Source organism: Mesocricetus auratus, unplaced genomic scaffold, assembly GCF_017639785.1.
Source record: "Mesocricetus auratus isolate SY011 unplaced genomic scaffold, BCM_Maur_2.0 Super-Scaffold_100011, whole genome shotgun sequence".
Classification (NCBI taxonomy): domain Eukaryota; kingdom Metazoa; phylum Chordata; class Mammalia; order Rodentia; family Cricetidae; genus Mesocricetus; species Mesocricetus auratus.
This window is the reverse complement of record NW_024429195.1, coordinates 19,310,528-19,330,124: the sequence shown is the minus strand read 5'-3', so window position 1 is coordinate 19,330,124 and position 19,597 is coordinate 19,310,528. Positions and strand designations below refer to the sequence as shown.

The window sequence follows — 19,597 nt, the reverse complement described above, 5'->3', positions numbered from 1 at the left end:
TTTATAATTTAGTATTCTAAATTTTGCTTTAATAAGTGTAAACATTATAAAAATACCAACATAATAGGTGTAAATGTTATTAAATACATTCTATAAAGTACTTCTATTACGCAAACACACATAACAAGTTATAAATTGCTGGAAAAATTCTTTTTACTTAAAATAAATATTTAGTTCCATATCTAAATATTTTTCAAATTATTTACTATATATATTAATATCTTTATGTGAAGAAAATGTACCTATTAAGAAAAATTCATATTATTTTTTCTTTTTTATTATTTATTTTTAAATTTAAATTTAGATTAGAAACAAGGTTGCTTCACAAGTCAGTTCCAGGTCCCTCTCTGTTTCCCTCCCTTCCTCCAGTGGCCTCCCCCTAACCCCCCACCCAATATCCCCTCATTTCTGCAGGGAGGGTGAGGCCCTCCTTGGCGGTGTCCGTAGTCTGTCATTTCATCCAGGGCAGGGCCTAGACCCTCCACCAAGAGTTCAGGGTGAGAGTGCATCTCACATTGTTGGATGGGAGTCCAAAGTCCATGTCATATTAATTATGAACTAGAAAATAAAGTATATATCATAATTCATGTTCTAGTATTCTTCAGGCAGGACATATATGAACTGATTGCACAGCCATTCCACATAAAATGTGTGCTTTATAAGAGGGAAGAGGAGTAAATACGTTGTTATGATTATTAAACTCTATTAATGATATTTAATCTTTAGAAGGGAAAAAGGTACCTATAGCTCAGATCCTTTTTTTCTTATTAAAAAAAACCTCTAGATACAATCTACTTTTAAATTTAATATTATATCACCTCAAAACACTCATTGCTATCCTGATTAGAAACATTTTATCTCTACCATGCTCAGAAAAAAAATTTAGTTTAGTCAACTTATGATTATTTTTCAACATCTTCCAGAGGAAAATGAATCAATAAGACAAAACAAACAAAAAAAATGGACTTAGTTAAAATAATCAAAGGCAAAATCAAGGGGTGAGTATTTGGGAAGGTAAGGTGAGAAATGAGGGAGACTTTGGTTAGGATTCCAGCTTCATGAGCAATTCTCTGATTTTCAGTCCCTCCCACCATTAGCTCTTACGGAACGCTTCTGTGTAATGGATAAACCATCAACCCTTAATGATAGGTAGGGGAAGTACATTTTCTTCTAAAACAAGAAGCACAGACAACATCACTCAAATTTGACTCAGAGGAACAGCAATCTCTATTTGTGTAGAAACTTGGCCTGAGCATTTGGAAACTTTTCAACTCAGTTTGGCTGTGAGTAACACATAACTCAAAATAATAGTGCATTAGCCAAGATTGGCGTCTATTGCTTTCGCACATAAGCATTTTAAGAAGAAAACCCAGACCTGTAATGGAGTGTTTGCTCTGTATATTCTTCGGAAGCTGAATATGCTTCTCTAATGCTGCTTACTCACCCCCTCACTTCATCCTGAGGATAACATCATAGGGAAAAGGCTGATTAGGATCCAAATATTGTCTTTTCATTCAAGATGGAAGAAAGTGAGGAGTGATGGATAAGAACAAAAAGAGCCTCTTCACTTTTAAAAAGATTTAGGGAAACAAATCACAGACATTTTCTCATGACACATCCCACAGGCTAAGAAACCACTATCAGATAGGTTATGGCCAAGCAGAATCAGTTTGCAACACTGACTTGTGAAGTACCCTAAGTGTCTAAAGAAATACTACATACACAGAAAACATTGTTACCATGTTTTTAAAAGGGCTTGCATCTGAGACCCACATGAGGAGCATTCCATTTAACATCAAGGGAAACTGTAACTGAGCAGTGATATCATATATTATAAACAATGAAAAGTCCTAAGAATTACCGAGTAAGCATATGAGTCTCGATAAAAATGCGGATTACTGCTTAACACCACATCACATATCCACATACAATTTCTCAATAATGGGAAGCAAAAAAATACAACAATAAACCTCAAGTCTCATAGAGTTCACCACAATACTCTACTGATAATGAAAACTGAAAGAATGAACTCAGTGTTGTCTTTGTTCAAGGAATAACTACCTATCAAATCTACTTTCCATCTATGATGGCTCATTTAGAGTAGCATTACATTGACCTAAGACCTATTACAAGGTGCAATGTAGGGTTTTAAGTTAAATGTATACAACTGCAAACAAACTTAGAGGATTGGCAATGCACAGCTATGTAAAAATGCCAGTAAATGTACAGTAAAAAAATGAGAAAAACACCTAGTCATACCCCTTCCTAACCAGAAAAATGCATAAATATGCATCTTGTGTTATTCAGAAAACCTCAGCTCTCTACATTTGTTACAGAAGTTCTTGAAAAGGACTTTTAGAACACAGCCATTCAAGAACTGCCTTGCACAGACTTGAGCACAGGAGCATCTGCAAAATACACACTGCCTTGCCAGCAGACGTAAATCATGTCTCCTCACATCTTTCTGGGTAGACATTTCTTTCTTGTCACATCAATGAGAAAAATATCCTAATTTTCCTTACATCCTTTAATAGAAGTTTTTTATGAACCAGTTGCCTCAAGCTAGAAAGTTGTGGATTTTTGAAGATCTAAAACCAAGGTAGACACTGCCATTTCAGTTACTTGTTGGTGTTGGTATTTTGAGCAAATAATTGGGTAACACTTATTTCCTGGAAAAAAAGAAAGTCTGCAGATTTTGCAGTGACATCCCCAGCATAAGCAGTGGTTTCAATAATGGTTACATAAAATGTTAAGATACCACAGGAAGCCCTGTTTCACACTTCCAAAAACTGTTAGTGGATATGTGGGTGTGTGGGTGTGGAAAAATAGTCTGTATATTGTCACAGAGTTGGTAATAGAATGTTAAAAAAGCAGTTCACGGATATCATTTTGTAGGCAGTAGACAACCTAGTGATTTTGTGAAAAATGAACACTCTTGAGAAAGTCTTCTTAGTGCCTCTATTTTAAGAAAAAGGATTCTAATATGAACTTATGCAGTATAAAATAAAATTCACTGTGAGTGGCAGATGATTTTGTATCTAATCCTGTCTTCCTGTGCCTAGCAAGAAGAGATATTAGAGGGCCATATCTAACTCAACTGGCATCAACAGATGTACAATACTGCCATGGTTCTGTGGAAAACTACTCTGGGTAAAAGAAAACTAGAAATGAAATGCAGTATTTAAATATCCTGTGCCTATTATTTTTCCTATTTTAAATCATCTTTTCCTAACACGTTTCCATCATATTTTACCAAGATAGAATCCATAGAACAAACCCATATGTGCTTACTGGATTCTGGCTTCCAGTTTAAACTAATTACCCAGATTCTGTCATGAGTTAATAAAGCATTACTTTGTATTAATAACATTTTTAATGAATATCATGATACTCAAAGCCATGAAGATAAATATTCAGCAAGGATCAAGAAGAGTCTTAAGCTCAAGAACTAGATGTTCTAACGCAAAACAACAGCTCTGCAATTCGTTCCTCAACCCACCAACCCTCAACAACAGGATGCCATGTTAGATAATAGTTTAGTTTAGATGTGGTTGATATTTATTAATGTTACTTTAAAAAGAAATGGCAGGATTGATACTCTTCTATGTGTTTTTGCATAAATGCCAAGTAACTAAACTAATTTTTTTGAAATCTCGTCAAACATTTGCGAACTTAGAACAAGTTAGCATTCACAAAACTGGAGGGGAAACAAGAAAGTAAACAAAATAACCACAAAAATAGAAGACAAAAATCAAGTTCTTCCCTGAGGCTATCAAGTAGCAGGAAGAACTGAGATGCAGCCCCAGGTATCTGGTGTAGGTTAATGAAGGGACACATTCATAAAGCATGAATATCAGCAAAGAGAAGAGAACTACGAGAGAATATATTTGATGTCATGATGTAAGATCAACAAAATGGATCTAAAATTAAATGTGAAAGTTAAAACTATAACACTTCCCTAAGAAATGTTATCAGAACATGTCAATAAGAAAAGTACTTAAAAATTCTGATAGAAACTGGCACTGGTAGAGCATGACTTCAAGCTCAGCACCAGAGGGACTGAGGCAAGAAGACTGTCATGACTGTGAAAATGCCTTGTCTGCATAATGTGGATGTGCTGTAAAAATAATAGAGAAGACACAAATATATTTATATATAAAACAAATAATTTGAAATCAGATTTATAAACATTTTCTCTGTCCACAATTATAATGAATGAAAAAAAGTTTCGCCAACATCAGTAAACAAGTTCTAATACACATCTGTTATATGAACTATACAAAGACTTCTTAATAATATATAGTAAGAGAAGAAGTCATTATAAATTAAAATTCAGAAAATCTTAAGCAAATACTATAGAGATGAGTGAGCCCTCAACAAAGAAATAGAAAGATGCTTAAAGTCTGAACATATGAGGAAGTGCCAGGAGGTCACCATGAGACTCTAGATGAAGTGCACTATTCAACTCCAATAAAAAAGGCACCATAAGACTGACTTGCAGCATAAAATACTCCTCCAAACTGTGTAACATAGTATAAGACCACCATGAGTTTTAGGTAAAACAGTCCTTGTATATTTGTATATTAACCACTTGACTTTTGTGATTTTATATAAAGGAAGTTAAAATGTTTATCTTTAAAATTATATACAGAGTTGCTAATTTGTCTTTATTCATCTAACAAACAATCTTAGTAAAAGCACCTAAGCAATGGGATACATAAATAGAATGTATTAAATTATTTGTTTCTGCCATGGAGGAAATGCATATCAAAACAACACTGACAAGACACAACAAAAAGGCAGCCTTCAGAATGGGAAAAGATATTCACTAACTCCACAACTGACAGGGGGCTGATCTCTAAAATTTACAAAGAACTGAAGAAGCAAGTCTCCAAAACACCAGAGAATCCAATTAAAAAGTGGACTACAGAACTAAATAGAGAATTCTCAATAGAGGAGTCTAAAATGGTTGAGAGGCACTGGAGAAAGTGTTCAATATCCCTAGCCATCAGGGCCATCTTACTCCTGTCAGAATGGCTAAAATCAAAAACACCAATGACAATTTATGTTAGATAAGATGTGGAGAAAGGGGAACAAACACTCTTTCATTAATCTTGTGTGTGCAAACTTGTACAGTCACTTTGGAAATCAGTATGGTGGTTTCTCTGGAAAATGGGAATCAGTCTACCCCAAGATCCAGCAATTCCACTCTTAGGCATATACCCAAGGAATACATTCATACAACAAGGACAACTGTTCAACTATGTTCATAACAGCATTATTTCTAATGGCAAGAACCTGGAAGCAAGTTAGTTGCCCCTCAAATGAAGCATAGATACAAAAAATGTTCTACTACACAATGGAGTACTACTCAGCAGAAAAAAAAACAATGAAATCTTGAAATTTGCAGACAAATGGATGGAACTAGAATAAACCATCCTAAGTGAGGTAAGACAGTCACAGAAAGACAAACATGGTATGCACTCACTCACATATGGATATTAGTCATAGATAAAAGGATTACCAGCCTACAATCAACACCTCCAGAAAAGCTGAGAAACAAGGAGGACTGTAAGAGATACATATATGGTACCCCAGTGAAGCAGAAAGAGACAAAAGGCACTGAGCAAATTGGGAACATGGGGGGATGGAGAAGGGAGGTAGTAGAAAGAGGAGAGGAAAAGAGGAATGGCAGGAGAACATGAGGAATCAGGAAGATTCAGTGGGGAGAGGAATAGAGAAGAGCAAGAAAAGAGACACATCAATAGAAGAAGTCACTATAGGTTTAAAGAGAAATCTGTCACTAGGGAATTATACAGAGATCTACAAGAATGACCTCAACTAGGACCCTTAACAATAGTAGAGAGGCTACCTTAAATGCCTTTCCTCTTATAATGAGAGTGAAAACTACCTCTAATGCCATCCTAGGGTCTTTATCCATTAGCTCAGGAAAGCAGAAGCAGAGATCCACAGCTCAACACTGATCCAGACTCCTGGAATCCAGATTCAGAGATGGAGGAGTAAAGAACAAAGGGGTCAAGACCAAGCTGAGAAAACCCACAGAAACAGCTGACCTAAGCAAATGGGAACTCATTGACTCCAGAATGACAGCTGGGAACCAACATAAGACCACATCAGGCCCCCTGAATATGGGTGTCAGCTACTGGGAAGTCTATGGGGGATGGGATGGGGGGATGGGGTTCATGAGAGGGATAGGGAACTGGGATTGACATGTAAAATAAGATTGTTTCCAATTTAAATAAAATCTATAAAAAGTATTTGTTTCTGGATATAAAACTATCAAAAAGAATTGAACTAACAAATGAAGTGAATCCACATAAAACATTATGTAAAACAGCAACAACCAAAGACAAAAATATCAGAATTACTTGTTTTATTTTGCATGACATAATGTACAATGCTATGGAGCTGATCTAGGAAGATATAAGGTCAGAACAGCAACTGAGTCTGTGAACTTATAGCAGAGGACACTTTTAAAGGAGATGAAAAGAGTGGTGTACTCCAAGATGAATGAAATATTTTAAATCATGACCTTAGTGTTTGTTATTGGATGAGATGAAATCTCTAAATTTATTGAGTCCCAAGAAATATGTGATGCTTTGTGTAAATTTTATTTTCATAAATAAGAGAAAGGAGTAAGCTCCCAAAGACTGTATAAGGTATGATTTCATTTACATGCTATTGTGGAACTGAACAACAGAGATTAATGCTTCTCTATCTTGGATCTGGGAACGCATGCAAGAAGTATCATTATCAATTCTATAAGCAAAACATTACTGAAATGCAAATTTATATATAAAAAAAAACAAAGAAAACAGAAGCCAGGCCAGAATCCTAAGAGTAAATAAAAAAGTGGCATACTTTATACAATGGAGTATTACTCAGCTGTTAAAAACAATGACATCTTGAAATTTGCAGGCCTATGGACCAAACTAGAAAAAATCATCTAGAGTAACACAGACCCAGAAAGACAAACATGACATTTACTCATTTATAAGTAGATATTTGCTGTAAATCAAAGGATAACCATGCTGCAATCCAAAGTCCTAGAGAGGCTACATGACAAGGAGGGCTGAAGGTGTAACTCTCAGATCTCTGCGGAAAGTGAAATTTCCTGGGTGGCCTGGGGGTAAGTGGGAATTGGAATATGAGGGGTCAAGTGCAGGAGAAAAGAGGAGAGTACTGAAAGAGATGACAGGAAGGGGGTGATTTCTGGGTAAGGTACAAGAGAAAGACCTAGAAATTTAAAAGGAAGACACCAGTTAAGACTTCAGGTAATAGCAGATATGTAGCCTGAATTGACCATTTCCTGTGCCCAGGCAAGATTTCCATTGGAGGGACTGGGTCACCAATCTAGCCACAGAATCCCTCACCTGTGGACTGTCCTGCCTATGGGATGTCCCGGGGTAAGAGAGGCTAAGAGATTGTGGGAGTGGCCAACCAATAACGGTTCCAGCCTCAGACCCACAACAACAGAGTTAGCCCACACCTGACACTGCCTGGAGTGCAAAGCCCCAGAAACTGAATGGCCCAAAGACTTAGAAGAGAAGCAAATACGACTGGAATTAAAAAAAAATGTCAAAGTTATGATGCCTAATGATGTTTTGCTGTACTCATAAATTAGGATCTGTCCCAGTTGTCATCAGAAAAGTTTCACCCAGTAAAGGTTGAAAAGAGGTGCAAGACCCCAAACATAAAGCCGAGCTCAGGGAATCCTGAAGAAGAAATGGGGAAACATTGCAAAAGCCAGAGGTGACAAGAATATCACAAGAAAACCCACGTAATTGACTAATCTAGGCCCAAAGGAGACAGCAGAGACTGAACAGACAACCAGGGAGCCTGTATGGGACTAAGCTAGGCCCTTTGCATATGTGTGATAGTCAGCTAGCTTTATCTTCCTGTTAAATGCCTAACGGTGGGAGCAGGCACTGTCTTCCACGCTTTTGCTTGCTTTTGGAGCCTATCCTTCACATTGGGTTGCCTTGCCTAGCATGAATACAAGGGGATGTTCAACTTGATATGTCATGTTTTATTGGTATTCATGAGAGGCCTACACTTTTTTGAAGAAAAATGGAGGAGGAGAGTATAGGGTGGGGGGGTGGGGACTGGGTGGCACAGAGGGAAGGTGAGTGGGAGGGGGGACTGGGAAGAAAAAGGGAAGGGTACAATGTGGTCAAAATATAAAATAAATAAATTTTAAAAACAACAAAAACAACCCACAATGTTTGTAAAATAAATTTCAGAACATCTAACACTGAATAAAAATATATTTAATTTTTGATGAAGTTATAGTAAAAGAGAGTAAAGCTGATTTTAGAAACAATATTGAAAGTATAAATAATGAGATCCCAATAATATAGTGTATACCCAATGTCAAATTAACTCTTTCTAAGAACCAAGTTGTGGTAATATATCGCTTATGATCTAATAAAGTCACTGGAGACCAGAATGTAAAGCCAGGGCACATTTCCTTCTACCCTAGAGTAGGGCACATTTCCTATCTACTCTAAAGTAGGTCACACTCCCTATCAACCCTAGAGTAGGGCACATTTCCTTGTACCCTAGAGTAGGACACATTCCCTATCTACCCTACAGTAAGGCACATTTTTTTTTATCTAGAGCAGGGCACACTTCATGTCTACCCTAGAGTAGGGCACATTCCCTTCTAACCAAGAGTAGGGCACATTCTCTATCTACTCTAGAGTAGGACATATTTCCTTCTACCAAAAGTAGGACACATTTCCTAGCTACCCTACAGTCGGGCAGTTTTCACTCACTTGAACTCAGGACTCTAATCAGCTGTCCAATGTTGTCTCTTTTACTTTAAAGAGTTTATCTCAACACTTCTTGTGAAACAAATCTTCAAACAAAATATTTATTTTTAGTTTTTATGTTTCTGAAAATTCTCTACATTACTTAAACTTGTCACAGATACTTTAATCAAACATAGCATATTGGTTTTCAATTTCTCTTTGTTTCCAATTGTTTTATAAGCATGTGTCTGTTCTTCTCTACATATCCTACTAATATTTATCTCCCTTGTCTATGGTTACCTCTCTACAGTTACTTTTTTATGATATAATCTCTGTAACTGTTTTAAAGAAGTCTGCATATGTTGTTCCTCAAAGTAGTATTCTCCATATTTTCTGGTGTTTAAATTCATTGGGCAAATTTTCTGCATTTGGAAAAATAATCCATTACATCTCTAACTTCTTCTGCCCTCTTCTTTCTTTTTTTTTTTTGTTTTGTTTTTGGTTTTGGTTTTTCGAGACAGGGTTTCTCTGTGGCTTTGGAGGCTGTCCTGGAACTCGCTTGGTAGTCCAGGCTGGTCTCGAACTCACAGTGATCCGCCTGCCTCTGCCTCCTGAGTGCTGGGATTAAAGGCGTGCGCCACCAACACCCGGCTGCCCTCTTCTTTCTTATCATGGATAATTACAAAAACATTAAAATCCCTGGACTTACTCGACAGGTTATTTTTAAATGTTTCATTTTTAATACCAATTGTTACATGTATTATTTAATTAACTTTTATAATATTTAATTTGACACTAATCCTAGATACTATGTTTTTTATTTCATCATTATTACTTCTAAGTCATCTTTAGACTTAAAATATGTTTTGTTTTACAATTTTTAATAAAATTCACACAATTACAGTGATATTTAACATTCTTGTCTATTAATATTAAACACCTATAGTAGCTTCTTGTTGGTTTGAGTAAACCTTCTTTTTGTGTTGTCATCAGTCATGTTTCCAGCTGTTTTACATGCCTGGAACTCTTTTCGTGGACTTCAGAATGTCTGAATTTTGCCTTCTTAACAGGACTGAATTCTATTCTAGCTGTGTGAGAATTAATTAAAATTAATTGCAAGTGACTTGCTTTTCTGAGGTTATGACATGAGAAGTTTTGTCTGTGAAAACAAGTTCTTAATAATGTAGAAAGGTGTACACCACATCATGTATTGTGTAACCACTGACTATAAGGAACACATACTGTTCCTGAACCTGTGTGAGATCTGACAGCAGTACCTTGTGCTGTCCCAGAATGTTCTTGCATTGCATATGTTAGTTTCCTTACCTGCCTATATTCTGTTTATTGCTTTAAAAGAAAACTTCTAAAATAAATTGTCCACTTATTGTTTCTCTACTGGTATGATATTCATTTCTCTACAATAGAACTGTTCCTCCTGACTTCCAGTCACTTTACATGGGAGAGGCAGCATATACCCTTAATACAACTTTCCTGTGACAGTCTGAAATCTCTCTCTAGGCAAACATCAGCTAACACAGCATATGGAATGATATATGCATCATCTCTGCTCATATTTCCTATCTTATATGTAGACTCAATGTATTTATTTATATAGTACAATTTATATAGTGATAGATCCTAGGTCCTTTAGTACCACCCCTGCTGTCTTTCCCATCCCCTCCTTTCTGTCTGGAATGTTTGGATCCTTTTGTATTTACTGAATGGGTCAGACATCATGATATCTCAGTTCACAGTGTACTAACTGAAATGTATTCTTCATGGCCTGATTTCATTGTAGCCTTCTTCCACTTAACTTAAAAGACATTATAAATATGAACAAAAATGTAAAGGTGATAATAGTAACAGAGGGGGCTTTGTTTCACTACTGCATCCATAAGCCTTACAACAAATTAGGCACTAAGTACATGTCATCAAATTATATCCCGTTCCCTTTACAGGTATTTGGTCTGTGCTTCTAATTGTTAAATATTTTATTTCAGACATCATTAGTGGGCCAATAAAACTATCATGTTTGTTGTAATTCAAGAGGCCTATGAAATAACATGATTATCTTTTTTAATTAAAAGGCAATGGTGTGTGTATTTAATTATTTTGGTTAATCAAAAAAAATTCTTAGTAATGCGGATGTGTTCATCAGTTCAGTGCCTCTGCTGTTTCCATCTTCATTATGTTATGAAGTCGCTGACTTCTAAACATAGTTGGAGTGATTATTTTATTTATCTGTAATTGAGTTATACTGTAATTATATGTTCTTCATCGATGATCAAAAATGTTACATGAGAATTCAAACAAACATATTTTGGTACAATATCTCATTATCACCACCATCAAAAATGGACAATTGAAGCTATGAAAAGCTACAGATTATTTGGTAATTGTTGTATCATAAGCACTCTGCTAAGGACTTTTACTTATTTTCTCAACTGTCTGCTTTTTGAACTACAAACCAATGTATTAGACTTTATAATTCCCATTTATTAATAAGTAAACAGATATCAAAAGGAAAGGTTAAGATAAACTTAGGGCTAGACATGTTACAGAAAATAATTAGGTTTAACTTCTAAAAGGAACAATGCCATACCAACTTGTATTTTCTTCACTGAATGAGTACACAACATCATATCATTATGAGATAAACTCCAAAGATGCTGTTTGTGTCAGCCATCTAGTAAAGAAATGGATACTTTTGTCAAAGAAAGTGGTAAATTTATTAATTTGAATTGCTAAGCTTTCCAAGGGAATTTTATGTATAAATCCATTATACATAATGATGGGTTCCATAGAAATATTTTCATACAAGGATATCATGTATTTTGATCTTTATCCCTCCTTTCTTAGAAATATTTGTTTACACTGTGAAAATGTGTCTTTGACAATGTGCCTTCTGATTTAATAAAGAGCTGAATGGCCAACAACTAGGTAGGAGGTATAGGTGAGACTTCAGGGCAATGAGAGAACTCTGGGTAAAAGAAGTTTGAGTCATCAGTCAGATGCAGAAGAAGTAACGTGAGTGGTACCGAGAGTTGAGGTCATGAGCCACACAACAGAATGTAGATTAAAATAAATGGATTAATTTAAATAATAAGAGCTGGTGGGTCATGTGAATGCTAAGTTTTCATAAGAATTATCTGTGTTTTTTTTATTTTTTGTGAGCTGGTTGCCCAAAGAAAAATTCAACTATACCTCCTCTCCTCTCCACCTCCCATTCCTCTTCATTCTCCATATTCCCCACCTCGATCACACCATACGAGTGACTCTTTGGTACCTCCAAGACATCTAGGATTCACAAGTGATATAAAATATGTAATACTGGTTTTGATTTTTCTTGAGGGTGACATTTTGCTTTCTATGATTACCTCTAGTTGTATTTTTTCCCTGAAAAAAGCCAATGTGGTTCACATTTGTGACTGGATGAAGCTCTTTTGTTTACATGTTTTCTTTCTTTATCCAGCAATTATTGTAAACAAGACTGATTCTGTAAATGTCAAGGGGAATAATGTCACAATAAACACATGTTCAAGCATCTCTATGATACTTTGACTAAACCATTGCACGTTTATATCCAGAGAATAAGCTGGGTCATATGGTAGCAGATAATGTTAGAATTTTAAGAAATCTCAGTGCTTCAAGGAGAAAACACATTCCCACCCACTGCCACGACAGACTGAGTGGGACAAGGAGACCCATATGCATGCTTGGGGCTGTATGTCTCAGGATCAAAGAAGAAAACACGGGCTTGCCACACTATGGCACTATTATAGTGAAGCATCAGAGAAAAAGCGTTAGAATGGTTCATGTCGGGTGGACAGGGGCATACTTGAAGAGTTGGAAGCAGAGATGTGTGGACTGAGGCGAGTGGCTTGATTGTCTTCCAGTGCCATGATGATGTCTTGGCCTGAAATGCTGCCAAGGCCCATGTCTGAGTTCATGGCTCTGCTGCAGCTGTGGGCTATGTTAATGTCCGTGGCTTCTAATGCCATCAAAGGTCAAGAGGATAGGGCTGTACAGAGTTAGCCCCGCCACTCATTGCCTGTAACACTAGGGAGAATTAGTCCTGCCCCCCAATTACTGAAACACTCAGGAGAGCAATCCTACACCTCACCTGGAAAGCAGAGTAGGGCTGACTCTGTAGACAGGGGCATGGGTGAGCCAACCCTGAGGACATAAGTGTGGGATAGCTGGTATTGCTCTCCTAGCCTTTGGAGTATAGTGAGAGTGAGGGGAAGATGCACTTCTGCGTCATCCATACTACCTGCTGCTGGCAAAGGAGCTGATCCTCCCCGTTACCAGCTGCAGCATTTGGGCAGTATAGTGGAAGTGACCCTGTTGTGACTCATGAAAATGAACATGGGAGAGCTAGTCCCACTATCTGCTATGTGGGCTGAGCGCCTGAGGAAGAAGTGACCTCCTTGCCCTTCAAAGTCTACAGCAGAGGGAGCTGACTCTCCCCATTACCAGCCAAAGCACTCAGGACACAGAGCCATGCTCCTTGCCTGGGCAGCACAGTAGAGCTGACCCTATTGGCCAGCGTGCAGGTGAACTAATCTGGATTACTTGTGTCTACCTGGACTTTATTAAACATTTACACTGCTTTGGTTGGTTTGGGGGAGGGGTCTGCTATTTCACCTAATACTTTATAATTGGAATATACCATTGTGGATGCTCCTTGTGATGGCTAGTGTTGACTGTCATATTTATGTATCCTAGAATCTAGAATCCCCTAGGAGACAGATCTCTGAACATACCTGTGAAAGATTATCTAGATTAGGTTTAGCCTCTGAAAATGCAATTGTAACTATCTTGATTGGGTTAACTGATATAGGAAAACTTTCTTAACTGTGAACAGGACTATTTTCTGGACAGGTTACTATCAGTTCTGTATATTAAAAAATGGGGTATAAAGTGACCACAGGCTTCAGGCTTCTTCTATCTTGATTTTCAGACAATTTGTACTATCACTTTGATCTATGAGCAACAGAAAACCTCTTTTTCTCAAGTAGCTTTACTAAGTGTGTATATCACAGTTACAAAAATTTTCTGAGACACTCATCTTTAGGAATCATAATAACTTAATTCTATGTTTCTTTATAGGGAAATGGGTGCCTGGGCTTTAGTTGTTGGTTGTAATTTTTAACCACTCATTATTTTAGTGGAAGAATTTTCCATGTTCAAGTGATACTTCAGAAGTATAAGGTTGAAGTATCATATTTTCCCTTAATATTAGGAATGCAGCCCAGTATCTAAAAACGGAGCTCACATTCTCAGGTTTTGAACAATTATTTCCAGCACTGTTCAATTAGTGGAATATTAACTGAAGTTGCAAGCAGCACAATTGGTCAGTAGATCATCTGTGAAAATGCAGTAATGACTATTTACAAACAATTGTCCCTTCTGCTTTAATAAATATGGTAGAGAAAAGGGGGTAAAGGACATTGCGCTGCATTTTAGGATGATTGTTATTTAGAGTAGTGGTGGAGAGAAAGGTGGCTGATAGGGACAAGAAATGACTTACAAAAACAACAGAGAAGTGATAATAGAAAGTGGACCTGGGGTATTGACAGCACTCATAGAGTTTAAATGTTGTAAAGCTATAGGAAATCATTACTAAGAATTATAGAGTCAACAGGATGAGGAGAGACAGAGAAAATAGCATAGCAGTAAGAAGTTCAGGGTGGGGGAAATCCAATAAACTAGGAACAGTAACAGATAGAGGACAATAGCAACTAATCAGACAAGATAAAAGTTTACTGTTTCAGGAATGTTTCTGAGTCAGCTCTTCAACACCAATGAGAGTGAAAGAGAGAAGATTCACTAACAGACTGAAGCCAGACATGCTCCTGAAATGCTTCAACCCCAGGGAATTTGTAGTCTCATTTTTACTCTAAACATCACAAGTTGGATTGGGCAGGCAAGCCAGATTCTGTAAAATCTTACCTGGCAGTCAGCAGGTTGTTAAGGGAAGCAGCCATTTTTTAAGCTATTTCTCCAGGTCATTCTGTTCCACATAACAAGTGAATTCATGCTTGGCAAGTAGATAATACAAGCAGTGCTTTAAGCAAATCACTAAATCAATCAAGAAATCAGTATCTAATAATTGGTCTTTAATATCTTATTCTACTTCACAACCAAACTAGTATTTATGAAAGAATAGAAATTTCCACAAATTGAAGCAGAGTTCCAATATGGATAAACAAGTCTCAGGGCCCAAGTTTGAGATCCAGACCCTCATGGTGGAAGGGGAGAACAGACCTTCAGAAGTCTTATCTGTGAAGTTTCAGCAGGGTCTCTGAAGGGTTGAGTTTCTGCAGTGTCAGCTTCTCTTAGGAGCTTAGCCCCCAGCTTGTGATTTCACTGGAGGACACTTTCCTCTGCCCAGTCCTCTGAGCTTGCTGTTGTTTTCTCTGAATATGCACCAGTGTCTGAGGCTCTGTCACAGCAATACCATCTACCTTTACATCTTCTTATTATCATCACAAAGAGACTTTTGTTGTTGCTGCTGTGGATCTTTGGTTTTTGTTTTGCAAATTGTGATGGCTATACTTGGTTGTCAATTTGACCTCTTCTGGGATTAACTAAAGCTCAAGCATAGAGGGAGACAGACCTTCAAGGGGTTTTTATTGATTGAATCATTGGAAGTGGGAAGACCAACCTTAAATCTGGTCCACACATTCTGATAGAGGACACGGACAAAGGAAGCTTTGCTTTTTGGCTGTTTGACAGATTCTTGCTGCCAACCTCATTCCTTTTCTTTCACTGATATTAAAGCCTACTCCCTCAAGATTCAAACATATACTGAAGACTAGTTGACATATTTAGCCTCATTGATGGAACAACTTTTGCATTTAGCTGGAACACAGACTGTAAACTACCCTTAGAAATTATATATACTATGTACGTAGACATATATGTATATACGTGTGTATATGTATATATCATATGTGTGAGAGAGAGACTCATTCTACCAATTCTGTTTTTCTAGAGAACCATGAATAATATGTAAACCAAGATAACATATGTTGTAGTAGATACTTAATCATAGTGCTATAAGAAAAATAGCATAGGAAGATCATATATAGTCCCTAGCATTTCTGCACATTAGTTTTGTTATAATGATATGGACATGTACGCAATTAAATCTTCAACTCAGAGTACTTTAAGACTGATGTCTTTAATACTGCATGATTACTAGAGCTGCTAGTTTTTAAGGGGTGTGTGCATGTTTATGGGAGAGATGGAGTATACTTAGGCACATATGCCACAAATCATGTAAAGAGATCAGTGAACAATTTTGTGGGGTCAGTTTTCCTCTTCCATTTTTATGTGAGTACCAAGGTCACTAAGATAGTACAACATGTCAGCTACTGAGCCATCTTGTTGGCTTCTATAGTTATAATTGTTAATGCACTAAAGATGGAGTCAGACTCTGAATTCTCCTTCTTTATTTGATATCAACTAGCTGCATGAACTTGGACAATCATCTTATACTTTATACATCTGTATAGGTTGTAGACATCTGCCTGCTTAGATATGTTGTTGTCTATATGTACTTGACATACATATTAATCTCACTGTAGATACAGTAACAGCCCCACATAAAAAGAGATATAATGATAATATCACAAATGTTTCCCTAGTTATGAGGCCAAACTATCTCATATTTTATTATGCATTTGTTTGTTATTAATAACATGATATTTGAAGTCAAATTAGGTGGGTTCAAAGTCTAGTTCTATTATATTTAATCTCCTGGATTTTAACACACTGCTCAGATCACAGCTTTCAGATCTAATAGCCATAGAGACAGCTGTGCTGTAGAGTAATTGGGAGGATTAAGAAGATTATGTAAGAGGTGTTTGGAACACAGCCTGGCACATAATTAGTTATCAAAGTGCATTAGTCTTTACTGTAATAATGTTCTTCAATTTTCTATCTCATAGCTGTCTTGGATACAAGAAAAAATATGCTCATCTAAATACAGAGGTTTATGAACACAGAATAGAGTTCTGTCAGTGTAGAAAAATAAAGGATAGTTTTAGAGGGACTAGAAACCCTCAGGGTACTGTCATGGGAATTCAAAGAAGCACCTCCTTCTACCTATAATGAGAAAAATCTGACTTTTTGTGCCACTAGCTAGGATGGTTGTGCTTCACCCAAGTGTTTATTCTGTCCAGTCTACTAAACTGTCATAAGAGCTAATTCCAGCTGTAGATAGAGAAGTGACTCTCACATGATCCTCATCGGGAAGGTATTTTAAGAGACTTTAGAATGCTGTGTGTACAGTCAGTGAAAGCTCTCCCATATACCCATATACAAGCTGAAAAATCAGGAGACCTATTTCAGTCAGTAAACAACTGGATTTGCAAGCATGAAGGACAAGCACTTAATCCTCAAGAACACATAAAATTAAAAGTGACACATTCTTCAGATTCCAGCATTGGAGAGACAGAGAATAGTGGATCTCTGCAGTTGGCTAAGCATCCAGCATAACCTACTGTAAGGTCTAGGACTATAAAGAATGTCTTTAAAAAATCAAGGTATATGGTACTTGAGGGTGGTACAATGTTTCCCAGTACATGGGTGGCTACAGTTGTTTTTGTTTTTGTTAAACTAAAGCATTCTGTGAAATCTGGTCCTTCTGAATAAGAAGAACAATATGATTTCTAACCCTTACCTAAGAGAGGAAATAATACTAAGAGAAGCCAGAGGAATACGTAGTTTTATTTGATGCTATTGTATTGTAAATCTCCTCTCTGGCATGGTGCCTACTTGTGTTCTACATGCCAATGGTAGGAGATCTTTAAACACTGAAGCAACAACATGGGTCCTTAAGTGGGTTGATGAGACTCTATTCTTCAACTAGGCCTGGGATAAGAAACCCTGTTCAAAAAAAGGTATGTCTGTGTCTCTATGCTATTTCATGCTCCCAGTAAGAAATCCTAATTTTAAAAAAATGCTCTATGAGGTAAAATTTCAGTGTTTTGACATAATATTGACTTATAAATTGATATAATATCCCCAAAAATATATGAGTCTCCATGCCTAAAAGTTAATTATTTCTATGCACAGAACAAGAATATTTAATACAATGTGAGACTGGAACTATGGTTCATTGATAAAGGGTTTGTATTGCTTTTGCAGAGGGCCTGCTTTCAATTCCCTGAAGTCCTATCAGTTACTCCAGAACCTGTAATTCAAGCAAAAGGGAAATCTAGTGTCCTCTCCTGGCCTCCATGGGTAGCTACATTCATGTGCATCCACACAGACACACACATTAATGTAATTAAAATAAATAAAATATTTTAAAAGTGTTTTGATAAAATGAAAATGAATTTCTTTAATTTTTTGGTTCATAACATTTACAATTTATAAAGAATTATCATTACTCCTATGAAACTACAATATAGCCTAGTCAATGTCAATATTTTATTTTAAATTTTATAAAGTAGTAACTATAAAATAAAAAGGATTGAGATCAAGAATAATATATTTTAACAAAGCTAATAAAAATGCAAAATTAAATTAATATCACAGTATGCAGAAAAATTTGTCTAGAAATGGTGCTTCGTATTTTATAGCCTATATTAGCAGAGACATTTTAATTATAAACTAAAATATTAGCTTAGATAAAATGTTCATAGTCAACCTTAAAGTAATAAAAAAGTTTCTTAAAGAACAAAAGGTACCCAATTAAATTTTGTATCTAAGGTAGGAAATTGTCAAGTCATAAAGCTGGTTTTCAGAGTGAACTTTCCCCAGTGCATACATGTAATTCACACTGATAAGTAGAGGGGAAGGTAAGTATCAGAAAGGCTTGCCTTAAAGATGAAGATACTATGAAAAGCCAGTATGGCTATTGAAGACTAAATTTAAAAGCAACAAAAAATATTTATTAACAGACCTCTTACTCTTCTAAAATGCTTTTGACTTAATCAGAAACTAGTCAGAGCAGAGAGTTTTGTTTGCTATTGTGTTTTGTTTTGTTTTGACTTTTGCTTTCTTTCCAAGATATATCATTTACTGAACTCTAATTCATGGAGCCTTAAATTTGGTAGCCAAATCCCATGCCTATTTTTACAGTAGTGTGTCTCTTTTAAAAACTAATGAATTTCAATAATTTCAGTTATTCTCACCCTACTCCTTTTCCACTACAAATTTCTCTTCTTCATGTACAGCCCTTTGGTTTTTGACCCATTGAGGTTAAAAAGGGCTATCTGTGAATCCATGAATTTGAATATATTTATTGGAACCTGGAGGCTCATCAGGAGATATAGAACTAAAGTCAATGAATAATTCCTTCTCCAAATCTGTCAATAGTCCATATATCAAAGCCAGCATGCAGGGCCTCATGAGCCTCTCTCCTTTTCTTGACTAATTTTCAATGGAGCTGGTGTTGTGTAGGCCCAGAATAAGTAATTAAAGTTGTTGTGGATTAATAGTAAAGAATAGATTGAGTTTAAATAATGACATTTCACAGGCCATGGCTCATACACATTTCTCACCTCCTCTTCAAAAATAACCTCAAGCCTCATTGAGTAGGGTAAAGGGGGAGGTTAAAAATGTTTTGTTTAGGACTGAGCCCCCAAACATTATTTATTCTTGAGGACGTCTGGGGCTCTTTTGTTTAAAACATTCATTGCAACAATGGATTTTATGTTTTAAAAACACAACAACAAATAGCATCAACAACAACAACAACAAAACCCACTTCTGTGATTAAGTCTAGGAGGAGTTTCTGTACGTTGGCATCAGAATAGAAATTTAGAGGGTGGTTTGCATGTTCGTTTTCAGAGCTCTAGATTTAT

At 36.4% G+C, this 19,597-nt stretch overlaps 1 long non-coding RNA gene across 1 annotated transcript in view; it reads right to left on the bottom strand.

Annotated features, from left to right (window-relative positions):
* The window catches only part of LOC121143198, a 130,430-nt gene that overhangs the window by 38,454 nt on the left and 72,379 nt on the right, over positions 1-19,597 (bottom strand). The gene's annotated exons all lie outside the window — the stretch shown is intronic.